The sequence below is a fragment of the Lithobates pipiens genome, unplaced genomic scaffold (genome assembly GCF_037356315.1).
Source record: "Lithobates pipiens isolate NorthernLeopardFrog02 unplaced genomic scaffold, aLitPip1_a1.2 Scaffold_23, whole genome shotgun sequence".
In the NCBI taxonomy this organism is placed as follows: Eukaryota; Metazoa; Chordata; class Amphibia; order Anura; family Ranidae; genus Lithobates; species Lithobates pipiens.
Genome location: NW_027507785.1, coordinates 24,026,751 through 24,040,604, shown reverse-complemented (window position 1 = coordinate 24,040,604; position 13,854 = coordinate 24,026,751). Strand labels below are relative to the sequence as shown.

At 43.7% G+C, this 13,854-nt stretch overlaps 1 protein-coding gene across 3 annotated transcripts in view; it reads right to left on the bottom strand.

The window, feature by feature from the left end:
- LOC143927338 (ecto-ADP-ribosyltransferase 5-like) overlaps nt 1–13,854 on the bottom strand; it is a 126,348-nt gene that overhangs the window by 88,293 nt on the left and 24,201 nt on the right. For 2 of the 3 annotated variants that reach the window (XM_077451353.1, XM_077451348.1), the window contains exon 1: nt 9,797–9,988. The exons of the other annotated variant lie outside the window; for it this stretch is intronic. The gene's annotated coding sequence lies outside the window, so the exon portion shown is untranslated. Of the gene's footprint in view, nt 1–9,796; nt 9,989–13,854 lie in introns of those variants that run through there. 3 annotated transcript variants of the gene reach the window in all.

Here is a 13,854-nt window from a genome sequence, read left to right as displayed (position 1 = left end):
ATGCCATAGGATCTGCTTATTTGCAGATGCATTTTGACACTTTCAGAGCTGGGATCTCCCCTGCCAACAGTATGCACGACAATTGAGGCCTTTGGTGACATTTCCTACTATAAAATGAATGTATCTAAATGCCAGGTGATTTTAATCATAAAATATGCACCAAAATGAAATCACTGATTCCTTGCAATTGAGATAATGATAAAATACAATACCTAGGGATTCATCTAACTGCTAAATCCAGTAGTCTATGTGATAAAAATTATTAAAAAAATAACTACACTGTGTTCAGGCTGAACTCTCACAATTGGGAAAATATGTATGTGTATGCTTTTTAATGCAATATGATGGAATATATATATAGCCAAAGCCAAAAGTCTCGGAGTCATCTTTGACACAAATAGGATCAGTAGTCAGTGGATCCCACCATCTTCTCTGCCTGCTACGCAGACTCATCCCCTTCATTCCAGAACAGGAGAAAGCGGTAGTAGTTGGAACAATCATCAATTCGCGACTCGATTACGCTAATTCCCTCTACATAGGACTACCAGATTGCACACCTACAAGTCATCCAAAACACAGCAGCAAGTCACAGCAAAGAAACACTGGGAATCCATCTCCCCATCCCTAAGAAACCCCCATTGGCTAACGGTAAAGGATAGGATCACATTCAAGACCCTCGGCCTCACCCACAAATGTACACAAGGAAACGCTCCTCAATACCTATGTGAGAAAATAAAACACTACACACCCAATCACAGCCTCTGATCAACAAACCAAAACCGCCTCCTCATCCCCAAGTCCCGCTACAAATATAAGGGAGAATGAAGATTCGCAGTCAAGGGACCACGGCTATGGAACGCTCTACCCACCAACATCCGCATGGAAGAAAACCATCGGGCCTTCAGAAAAAAACTCAAGACCCACCTCTTCTAAGAAGCAGGACAACACAGGACAGACCAAGGGCCTTGAGGCAATTCAGTTCGCATTTGCAGCGCTATACAAATCATTCATGCATATATATATATATATATATATATATATAGAGATTTTATATATATATATATATATATATATATATATATATATATATTGTGTTGGATTTTAATTGGAATATATCTAATTTCAGATAGTGAGATTCGGTCTCCCCCTTTTTTTCTTTGTCACATCTCTGAACCTTGATCGTGTCCTGAAGAAGCCTAACGGCGAAACGCGTAGACGCACAAGGGCTCACTGTACAAATTGTATCATTTTCACATGATTTTTAATCTCTTTGAATACTGTAATCATACCATGTACTTTTTTCAATAAATATAATTTTTTCTTACTACTTTATTGTTTCTTTGCCTCAAAAGTCCGGCCTTTGGTTATTTTTTTAGTATCCCTTTTTTCCTCCTCTAATTTACGGATGTGGCATTATAATGCTTTCCTTTTTCATTCGGGGAAAATATGAAGTCTCTTTTTTGGGACGGATCACAACCTTTAAAATGGTTATTTTATCAAAAATCCTTTACATTTTTAGGACGGTGCTATCACCCTATCAGCTTTTTTTTTTTTAGCAAACTCAATGCCTATCTTTGATCTTTTATTTGGAAAGGAACTAAAGCAAGAATTTCCTTTTCTACCCTTATAAACCAAAGATCTGATGGAGGCATGGGAGTCCCACTACTTAAATATTACTATAGAACAACACTTCTAGATCAGCTAACAGTGTGGTTTGACCCGTCTCCAGTAAAGTAGTGGGTCCTATTAGAGCAAGCTATGGTAAAGAGTAGTAACCTCCGAGCATTATTGATAGCATCAGCCACTAATAAACCAACCCATTAACCAGACCACCCTTCTATCTCCGCATCTCTTTAACAGCATGGAAAGGTCAGGAGCAATGAACACATTCATATACCCTTATGTGATATACCACCTCAATCTTTTGAGTTCCTAATTTCAGGCTTCTCAGTTAAAACATGGTTAGAATCTGGATATTATACTCTAAAAGAGATTCCAGAAAAAAATCAAAGGCAGATATAGGTTTAAGATGTTCCAGATCCAACATCTTAATCATAGCCTAACTTCTGTTACCATATCTTTGGATAAACGTATCTGGGAATTTTATCATAAAGACCCTTCCCAAAAAAGAGGTATAACCCTTCTTTATTCCTTGTTGCAAGCCAAAACTCCAATATAAGAAACACCTACTATAATGAAATGGGAACAAGAACTAGGTAGATCATGTTCAGAGCAAGAATGGAATCAAGCTATTAAATACAACCTAGGCGCGTCTCATTGTGTGTCTCACTGGGAAAATGTTTATAAAATACTTTATAGGTGGTACCGGACGCCAGTCCAGCCATTTAAAATTTATAAAGAACACTCCCCAGATTGCTGGTGTAACTGCGGGCAACCTGTGAATCTATTACACATACTTTGGTATTGTAGATCAGTAACTCATTTTTAAAAATCTGTTTTCAAATTGATCTCATCTATTACAGAGATCTTCATCCACCCCTCACCGGCACTGGCACTATTAAGACTCTCTATAGATAATTTTACAAACAACTTTAGAACAATAGTTATACATATATTAATAGCAGCCAGACTGACCATGTGTCAATGGAAAAAAGATGTGGCTCCTACTCTAACAGAAGTTGTCTCTATGGTGAACATACATTGTGCCTACGAGCACTCATATGCCATTATTCATGGCAATAGAGACACCTTCAAACGCAAGTGGGATGTGTGGATAAACACCTATAACCAGGGCTGGACTCGGACAGAAATTTGGCCCTGGACTTCATCCAGACCGGCCCACTTACATTTTGAGTGTCCCATCACCAGCCCCCTTACAACAGAGTGTTCCATCGCCAGCCCCCTTACAACAGAGTGTCCCATTACCAGCCCCCTTACATCAGAGTGTCTCATCAGCACCCCCTTAAATCAGAGTGTCCCATCAGCAGCCCCCTTACATCAGAATGTCCCATCACCAGCCCCCTTACATCAGAGTGGCCCACTGAGCCATCGGCCCACCGGGAAACTCCCAGTAGTCCCTATGGCCAGTACATGCCTGCCTATAACCTAACCAATATTCTCTGAAGCTGCTAGAGCACAATAGCAGGGAAAAAGTAGGCCCGGGACAAAAAGGGAACCTGGGTGCAGGGCTCACATGACTGGGGGGGTCGCGGGGTAGGTTGCACAGGTTAGTTCCTACAAAAATGTGCAGGTCAAGGGGTGGGGGATTATTTTCACTGGACAATAGCAGGGCTAGGAGGTGCGGGCTTGGTACTGATCGTTCCCGGGGGGCAGGGGGTTAGTTTCAGTAAGAGCAGAAGAGGCAACATCCCAGAGAATTTTATTTCCCTGCCTCCCTTGCAATTGTATTATAGAGCCTATGTGAATCTTCTATGAAGCTTTGGCTTAAAATATTTACTATTAACATGGTATATAGCTTTTGTTTGTCTACTTCTTAAAATGTACCACCTTCTCATAAGACATAACTTTTATCGAATAAATCAGTCACGGTGGACTCCTAGATACAATTTATCGACTATGTAACTCTATGACCTTGTATTTGCATATATATATATATATATATATATATATATATATATATATATATATATATATATATATATATATATATATATATATATATATATTGTAAGGGATCTTCCCGGGGTAGGGTGTGTTTGGACACAGTTCACAGCAGACTTGGAATTTGATAAAGCAGATCTTGGCGTTTATTCGTAGTACAAACAGTCCAGCAAACAAAATATACAGCAACACCGTGCTTTCTAAGTACAACAAAAATAAAAGTCCTAGCCCGGCTGGGCGCTTACTAACAGGTTCTGCTCACCTATCTGACACTTACAAACACAGCGTCTTTCGCCTGGATATCGCAGGGTGAGTTTTAGCTCCAGCAGTGGCTGTGCTTGCAGCTTCCTTCAACACACAGATTGTTCATTCCCTGGCTTAGAGCAAACACCTGCAGACCCTACAGAGCCTTTAGCTTCCCAGGCTAATTAGGATCAAAGCTCACCTGATCCCAAACCCAGAACTGGATCGGGGGATGTGGAATGACAGGTCCCTCTACCAAACCTACCTGCCATTCCATATAAACCCAGGCCCGGCAAAATTAAATAACAACTCAGCAGCATATCGCTGCTGAGAAACTGATCCATCCTGGATTTACCATCTCACACTGTGTAGCAACCTAGGTGAGATGTACACCCCCTCGATCACTTCTCCAGTGACATGTCTACATATCCCCCCCCTCTTTTTCAGACCGGAGGGCTGAGCCTTTTGTCCCCACAGACAACTTACCCTTGACAATGCGTCAGCATTTGCCTGTAATTTCCCTGGCCTGTGTTCCACAGTGAAATTAAAGTTTTGTAGGGAGAGAAACCATCTAGTCACTCTTGCATTTCTCTCCTTGTTTAACTTCATCCATGTTAGGGGGGCATGGTCTGTCACCAACTTGAATTTCCTGCCTAGCAAGTAATACTTTAACGATTCTAGGGCCCACTTTACTGCCAAACACTCTCGCTCCACAATGGCATAATTTTTCTCGGCCGGGGTTAATTTTCTACTCAAGTACGTCACCGGATGCTCCTCACCATTCACTACTTGTGAGAGTACTGCACCTAAGCCTGTGCTAGAGGCATCTGTCTGGACCAGAAATTCTCGCCTGAAATCGGGGGTGACTAACACAGGTGGTTGGCACAAGGCAGACTTAAGGCTTTGGAAAGCCTTCTCGGCCTCTGGGGTCCACGTGACCATTGCTGTCTTTCCGCCCTTTGTCAAGTCAGTTAGTGGAGCAGCAACTGAGGCAAAGTTCGGCACAAATCTACGGTAATACCCCGTAATACCCAGGAAAGCTCTAACCTGTTTCCTTGTCAGGGGTCTAGGCCAATTCTGTATTGCCTCAATTTTATTTAGCTGTGGCTTAATCAACCCTCTCCCAATAATGTAGCCTAGATATTTGGCCTCTTCTAGGGCTAGAGCACACTTCTCGGCATTTATGGTCAACCCTGCATCACTTATGGCATCCAACACGGCCTGTACCTTACAGAGGTGACTTTCCCAATCAGGGCTAAAAATGACCACATCATCGAGGTAGGCGGCTGAGTATTCACGATGTGGTCGCAGAATCAAGTCCATCAACCTCTGGAAAGTTGCAGGCGCTCCATGTAACCCGAACGGCATCACTACATACTGGAATAGCCCATCAGGGGTGGAGAAAGCAGTTTTCTCTTTAGCCTCGTCAGAAAGTGGAATCTGCCAATAGCCCTTTGTGAGATCGAGGGTGGTTATGTACCTGGCGTTACCCAACTTCTCAATCAACTCATCTACCCTGGGCATAGGATACGCATCGAACTTGGAGATCTCATTCAACTTTCTGAAATCGTTACAGAACCTCCAAGTTCCATTGGGCTTTGGGATTAGCACAATTGGGCTGGACCATTCACTCTGTGACACCTCAATTACCCCCAGAGCAAGCATACGTTTTACCTCGGCAGATACGGCTTCCCTACGTGCCTCGGGTATCCTATAGGGCTTAAGGTTTACTCTGCTTCTAGGCTCAGTTTCAATGTGATGATGGATGAAGTGTGTACGCCCTGGAAGGTCAGAGAACTTGTTTTTGTTTTTCTGTAAAAATTCATGAGCCTCCTGTTTCTGTGATACTGATAGAGTATCACCTACCTTGACTGGAGGGATTGGTTGTGACAAATTATTAACAGTATTTGTCGCCCCCAAGGATTCCCTGTCTTTCCAGGGCTTGATCAAGTTTATGTGATAAACTTGGAAAGGCTTCCTTCTACCTGGTTGGTGCACCTTGTAGTTCACCTCACTGATCTTTTCAACAATTTCATAAGGACCTTGCCACTTCGCCAAGAATTTACTCTCAACAGTGGGGACTAGTATAAGGACCCTATCGCCTGGGTTGAATGTCCTGATTCTTGCGGACCGGTTGTAAATTCTACTTTGGGCCTCTTGAGCTCTCTGGAGGTGTTCCCTTACCAGGGGCATTACAGTGGCTATACGGTCCTGCATTTGTGCTACATGCTCAATAACACTCTTGTATGGGGTGGACTCATTCTCCCATGTCTCTTTTGCAATGTCTAGTAGACCCCTAGGGTGATGACCATAGACCAACTCGAATGGTGAGAACCCTGTGGACGCTTGGGGCACCTCCCTAATAGCAAACATGAGGTAGGGTAATAAATGATCCCAGTCACGACCATCTTTTGCCACCACTTTCTTCAACATATGTTTCAAAGTTTTATTAAATCTCTCCACCAATCCGTCCGTCTGGGGGTGGTATACAGAGGTACGGATGTGTGAGATTTTAAATAGTTTGCATAACTCCTTCATTACTTTTGACATAAATGGCGTACCTTGGTCAGTTAGGATTTCTTTGGGGATCCCAGTCCTAGAGAACATATAAAACAACTCACGTGCAATTGTTTTAGATGCAGTGTTTCTTAAGGGTACCGCCTCAGGATAGCGGGTCGCATAATCCAGGACTACCAAAATATACTGGTGTCCTCTAGCTGACTTTACAATGGGACCCACTAAATCCATGGCAATACGCTCAAAAGGCACCTCTATAATAGGGAGCGAAACCAAAGGACTGCGAAAATGTGACACTGGGGCACTAACCTGACATGTGGGGCACGACTCACAGTATTTTTTAATGTCATCATATATGGCCGGCCAAAAAAACCTCTGGAGAACCCTCTCTCGCGTTTTGTCAGTCCCCAAGTGTCCCCCAAGAACATGGTTATGTGCCATGTCAAGCACCTGACGCCGGTACGGCTTAGGTACCAGAAGCTGTTCCACAATCTCATCCTTAACCTTATTAACCCTATAGAAAAGATCATTAGTCACCGAAAAATGTGGAAATCTTTTTTCAGCATCTGGTTCCTGAGGTACCCCATTCATTACAGCAACCTGCTCTCTCGCATTTTTGAGAGTGGGGTCCTGTAATTGTGCAGCCCCAAAATTATCTCTAGACACCTCTAAGTCTAGTATATTTTGCTCAGTGGGAGGAGCCTCCTCCTCCCCAGCCAGGACCTGTAAAGGAAAACAATCATTTTCATCCTGTACACTTTTATCATTCACAGTGGACAAAGCAACCACCTTAGAGGTATCCTCACTCCTTTTGGGGATTTTTCTTTTTTCCCCAGAGAGCCCAGAATAAAGGAAAATCGCGCCCCAATATTACATTATGCATGAGGTTTTTAACCACACCCACTTCATATTGTACTGTGCCTTGTTCAGTCCCGACTTTAGCCAGCACTATAGGGTACACTTTTGTATCACCATGTATACACACAACGCTCATATGCTTTTTAGACTCTAAGTCCCCAGTCACCAGGCTAGCATGCACCAAGGTTACAAGGCTTCCTGAGTCCATTAACGCTTTAACAGGAAAGTCATTGATTGTAATATCGCAGATTTGCGGTTCAGTCTCTAGTCCAGGAACTGCAGCACAAGATGGTTCCGCAAATAGCGACTGACGCCGGCTAGCGTCACATTCCATGGGTTCAGAGGTAAGAGGGCAATGGGCCGACACGTGTCCCGCCTCATGGCATCTCCAACACTGGATAGGGCCTGGTCTCTTTGGCAAGGAGTCCTTTTCAGAGCCCCTTAGCCACCCGGGACCATCACCAGTCTTTTGTCCCTGAGACACCACTTGAGCCCTTTTCCCCCCCCATCAGCACCCCTCCACACTCCCCCAATAGATGGAAGTCTCTTACCAGCTGACGGCACAGATCTGGCGCTCCGGGGAGGTGAAGATGCTGCAGGAACATCATGGAGGTAGTCCTCAGTCGCCTGGAACCTCTCCACAAGGTTGACAAGTTCGTTTGCGTTCTTAGGATCACCTTGTCCCACCCAGCGTTGCAGGTCAGTAGGAAGCGCTCGGAGGTAGCGATCCATCACGACCTTCTCTAGGATTTGTGCAGGAGTAGAAGTGTCTGGCTCCAACCACTTTCTTGCCAAATGGATTAGGTCATACATCTGGGACCTCGCTGATTTGTCCAGACTGTAGCTCCAGTTGCGTACCCTCCGGGCACGGACTGCAGTAGTAACTCCTAGTCGGGCAAGTATCTCCTCTTTTAGCCGAGTATAGTCCTTAACCTCTTGCTCACTGAGGTCATAGTAGGCCTTTTGGGGTTCACCTGTTAAATAGGGCGCAATTACCTCTGCCCACTCAGCGGCTGGTAACTTCTCTCGCTCAGCCACGCGCTCAAATACTGTTAGAAAGGCCTCAACATCGTCCTCAGCAGTCATCTTTTGCAGCGCTTTCTGCACAGTCCTTCTCCCAAAAAAAATCTCTGGAGCGGCTCCCATCACTATGGGTGGATTAGTAACCACAGGCGCCTCACGATTTACTATCAGGTGCTCGATAAGTTGTTGTTGGCTTTGGCGCAAAACTTGCAACTCTTCCTTATGCATCTGCTGTTGTGCCGCCATGGACTGTTCATGTCGTTGCTGTTGTTGCAAACTCACTTGCATAAACTGCTTCAGCATCTCCTCCATGTTGCTGGACTGTTCCTGGAGTGTCATTGCAGCTTTCACCCAAGACATAAGCAGCTGTAGCCAAGTCTGTCCACACCGTTGCCCCTAGCAACCGACTTTGCCCGCATTCGAACACCAATTGTAAGGGATCTTCCCGGGGTAGGGTGTGTTTGGACACAGTTCACAGCAGACTTGGAATTTGATAAAGCAGATCTTGGCGTTTATTCGTAGTACAAACAGTCCAGCAAACAAAATATACAGCAACACCGTGCTTTCTAAGTACAACAAAAATAAAAGTCCTAGCCCGGCTGGGCGCTTACTAACAGGTTCTGCTCACCTATCTGACACTTACAAACACAGCGTCTTTCGCCTGGATATCGCAGGGTGAGTTTTAGCTCCAGCAGTGGCTGTGCTTGCAGCTTCCTTCAACACACAGATTGTTCATTCCCTGGCTTAGAGCAAACACCTGCAGACCCTACAGAGCCTTTAGCTTCCCAGGCTAATTAGGATCAAAGCTCACCTGATCCCAAACCCAGAACTGGATCGGGGGATGTGGAATGACAGGTCCCTCTACCAAACCTACCTGCCATTCCATATAAACCCAGGCCCGGCAAAATTAAATAACAACTCAGCAGCATATCGCTGCTGAGAAACTGATCCATCCTGGATTTACCATCTCACACTGTGTAGCAACCTAGGTGAGATGTACACCCCCTCGATCACTTCTCCAGTGACATGTCTACAATATATATATATATATATATATAATAAAACTATAAATAAAAGCAAACATAGTTTCCTTATAAATAAATAAACATAGATTCCCTCTAAATAAAGACAAATTTACCCCCTGAAAATAAATAAAAATAGATTCCCTATAAGTAAATAAAAATATAGATTACCTATAAATAAATAAAAAGTGATAGATTCACTATAAATAGCTAAAAATTGATTCCCCATAAATAAATAAAAAAATTACCCCCATAAATAAATAAATAAAATAGATCCCCTATAAATAAAGAAAAATGGATTCCTTATAAATAAATATGTACCCCCTATAAATAAATACATTTAAATAGATTCCCTGTAAATAAAGAACAATTGATTCCCTATAAATAAAGAACAATTGATTCCCTATAAGAAAAAATGTAAAATGCCCTTGTTTTGTGGACAAACACAAAAGTCAGAGAAATTGACGAGAGAGGAAGGAAGAAGAGAAGACTGAAGGATGGCAGGGGTTAGGTTAGGCAGACATTAGAAAGGGGACTTTTGTCTCTCTCACCTAGTGGGCACTGCCCGGGCACCCTGATCTCACTTTCCTATTGCAGAGACCAGCTGTAAATAACAATGGATACACTTTCTTCCTGAGCCCAGTGCTCTATTTATAGGGTGAGGAACAGCTTTCCCAGCACAGCATAATGTGCCAGGGCGACACGGGATCGGACGCCAGAAATTGTGACATTTCACATTGTGACAGAACACTGACCCCCCTCCCTCACAGACGCTCAGCTGACTTCCTCTGTACGGTTTCTCTGTGAAGTTTGATCAGCACGGCTCTGCTGAATAATGAAGATTTCATCACGGGAAGTTCAGACATGTAGATCCACAACACGACATAAATCATTAACTCATTATAGTCCTAATAAAATGATATAAAACTATTTTCCGCCATTGTCCTAGAGCAGTTTTTCTCAACTCCAGTCCTCAAGGCGCCCCAACAGGTCATGTTTTCAGGATTTCCCTCAAAAGAAACGGCTGTGGTAATTACTAAGGCGGAGAAACTGATCAAATCACCTGTGCAAAATAATGGAAATCCTGAAAACATGACCTGTTGGTGCGCCTTGAGGCCTGGAGTTGAGAAACCCTGTCCTAGAGAATGGAAACATTTCCAAAACTAGCGAAGTGATAAACTGGTCCTACAGATGTGAGAACTACAGTGGTGTCAGGACTCGCTGAGGTCACACACATGTGTCTTCCATGTTTGGGGCGCCATTAATAATGGCTGAAGTGCATTTTTTGCATGTTCCGTGAACGCACGTGAAAACTAGCGCTTTTGCATGCTTTCAAGGAAGGCTTAGGTGTCCATGCAGCCTAAGGCTATATTCACATCTAGAGTCCTGTGATTGCACATTTTTGTGCGCGGTTTCTTGTGCGTGTTTTCTAGCGTTTCCGCACTACACGCATAGGACAGCCCTTTTCATTTCAATGGACAGATCTACACATGAAAAATGCACCAAAGAAGCTCATGTACCTTTTCGGGCATCGAGGTTCATAGTTTTTTTTTGTCACTTGGCACATTTAGTACTTCCCTCAGGGCTTGTTTACACTTGTAGTTCGGGGCAGTAAAAACACATATTTGAGCTGCGTTTTACCACCCCCAACTACTCCTACTTAGAGTCCTTTCACACTGCTGTGCTGTGGTTTGGCCGCTCCCCTCCCCCAATTATATCATTGCCAAATCTGCCCTCCTTAGACTGACACCTCCAATACATGTACCTTTTTACTTCCAGTGACTCCACTGCTGCAGGGACATATTTCTTTCCAGTGACACCATCAATGCAAGGACAAGTTTTCCTTCCAGTAACATCAACAGTGGCGTCACTAGGGGGTGGCTTTTTGGGCTATAGCCCCGAATCTGGGGCCCATAGCCCCGAGTCTCTGCAGGGGTCCCCAAGAGCAGGGGAGGCTCTCTGGGGACCCTGATGTAAGGGGGAGGCTCTCTGGGGACCCTAATCCAAGGGGGGGCTCTCTGGGGAACCTGATGTAAGGGAGAGGCTCTCTGGGGACTCTGATGTAAGGGGGGGACTGGGGATATACACACACACACACACATATTATATACATGTGTATGCCCGCCCAAGTGTATGACTTTCTTTACTACGCTGCTATAGGCTCTAGCCCCAGATCTTTTGTAGACCTAGTAACGCCCCTGATCATAAATAACAAAGGATAACCTTTTTTTTTCCTTCCAGTGACGCCACCAATGCAGGGACATTTCTTCCTTTTATTGACTCCACCAATGCATGAACATTTTTTTCCTTCCAGTGATACCACTGATATATGAGAATCTTTTTTATTTTTTTAGATTTTTTACATCACTGATGGAGGAACATTTCTTCATTTCAGTGACACCTCGGACACTGGGACATTTTTCCCTCCATTGACTCCACAAATGCAGGGACCTTTTACCTTCCAGTGACACCACTGATGCAGGGGCAATTTTTCCTTCCAGTAACACCATCAATAAAGAGAATTTTTTTTCCTTCCAGTGGCGCCACTGATGCAGGGGCATATTTCTTTCCAGTGATACCACCAATGCTGGGACAGATCTTCCTTTTTTTGACTCTACCGACTCATGGACATTTTTTCTTTCCAGTGACACCACCAATGCTTTGACATTTCTTCCTTTTATTGACTCCACCAATTCATGGCCGTTTTTTCCTTCCAGTGACACCCACTGATTCAGGGAGATTTTAACTTCTAGTGACATCACCAATGCTGGGACATTTCTTCCTTCCAGTGACACCACGAACACAGGGACATTTTCCCTCCAGTGACTCCACAAACACAAGGGCATTTGTCCTTCCACTAACATCACCAATTCAGGGATATTTTTCCTTCTACCGTAGTGACACCACAGATGCAGAGTCAGTTTTTACTTTCAATGACGCCACAGATTCAGGGAAATTTTAGCTTCCAGTGACATCCTCAACACAGGGGCATTTTTTCTTCTAGTGTTGTATGAGCATCTTTTCTTTTTTTAGTTACACCACTGATGCAGGAATAGTTCTTCCTTCTCGTGACACCTCAGACATTGACATTTTTCCCTCCATTGACTCCACAAACGCAGGGACGTTTGTCCTTCCAGAGACATCACCAATTCAGGGACCCTTTGCCTTTCAGTGACACCACTGATGCAATGTCAGATTTCTTTGCAATGACACCACCAAAGCAGGGACAATTTTTCCCTCCAGTAACACCATCAATAAAGGGACTGTTTTTTTTTCCAGTGACACCACCAATGCAGAGACATTTCTTCATTTTATTGACTCCACCAATGCATGAACATGTTTTCCTTCCAGTGACACCTCAGGCACGGGCAACTTTTTTTCCACCATTGACAAATGCAGGGACCTTTTATCTTCCAGTGAAACCACTGATGCAGGGGCATATTTCTTTCCAGTGACACCACCGATTCAGGGACAATTTTTCCTTCCAGTAACACCAACAATAAAGGGACATGTTTTCCTTCCAGTGACACCACCAATGCTGGGACATTTCTTCCTTTTATTGACTCCACCAACACATGGACACCTTTTCCTTCCAGTGACACCACCGATTCAGGGAGATTTCAACTTCCATTGACACCACCAATGCTGGAACATTTCTTCCTTCCAGTGACATCACAAACACAGGGGCATTTTTCCTTCCAGTGACACCACACATGCAGAGTGAGTTTTTCCTTTCAATGACGCCACCGATTCAGGGAGATTTTAGCTTCCAGTGACACCCTCAACACGGGGGCATTTTTTCTTCCACTGATATATGAGCATCTTTTTTCTTTTTAGTTACATCACTGATGCAGGAACATTTCTTCCTTCCGGTGACACCTCGGACACGAGGACATTTTCCCTCCATTGACTCCACAAACGCAGGGACCTTTTACCTTCCAGTGACACCACATATGCAGGGTCCGTTTTTCCTTTTAATGACACCACCAATTCAGGGGCATTTTTTCTTCCAGTGATACCAATTATGTGTGAGCGTCTTTTCCTTTTTAGTTACCCCACAGACAAAGGAACGGTTTTTACTTCCAGTGACACCACCAGCATGGTCATTTTTTTGTCACACTGATGTTGGGGCATTTTTTTTCTACTTCAATATTAGCTCCATATTTGCTGCCGGATGGAACATGTACCATTGTTAAACAAATTTCTTACATATGTTTTGTTTGGTTTGCTATGCTGCATTTGCTCGGTATTGATCCCAGCCCACCCAATACTCCACCTGGGGGGGGGGGTGGCAGTTTGGCATCTTCACCTTGGGCATTGGATGACCTTGCCCAGCACTGCAGGAAGGGATTTTAGAGCAAATTGGACCTCGCTATATTGTTTGGTTGTGTTTTGCCTTCTTCTGGATCAACTGTGGGTACAGGATTGTATATATAGATGTTTTTTATATATTCCTTTTTATTCACTGGTTGAACTAGATGGACTGGTGTGTTTATTTTTATTTTTAAATGACACTAATTACTAATTACTGAAATGTAACTATGTGCCTATTTTTTCTGGGCCCTACTACAAGTTCACCCAACAAATAACACAAACATACACTATATTG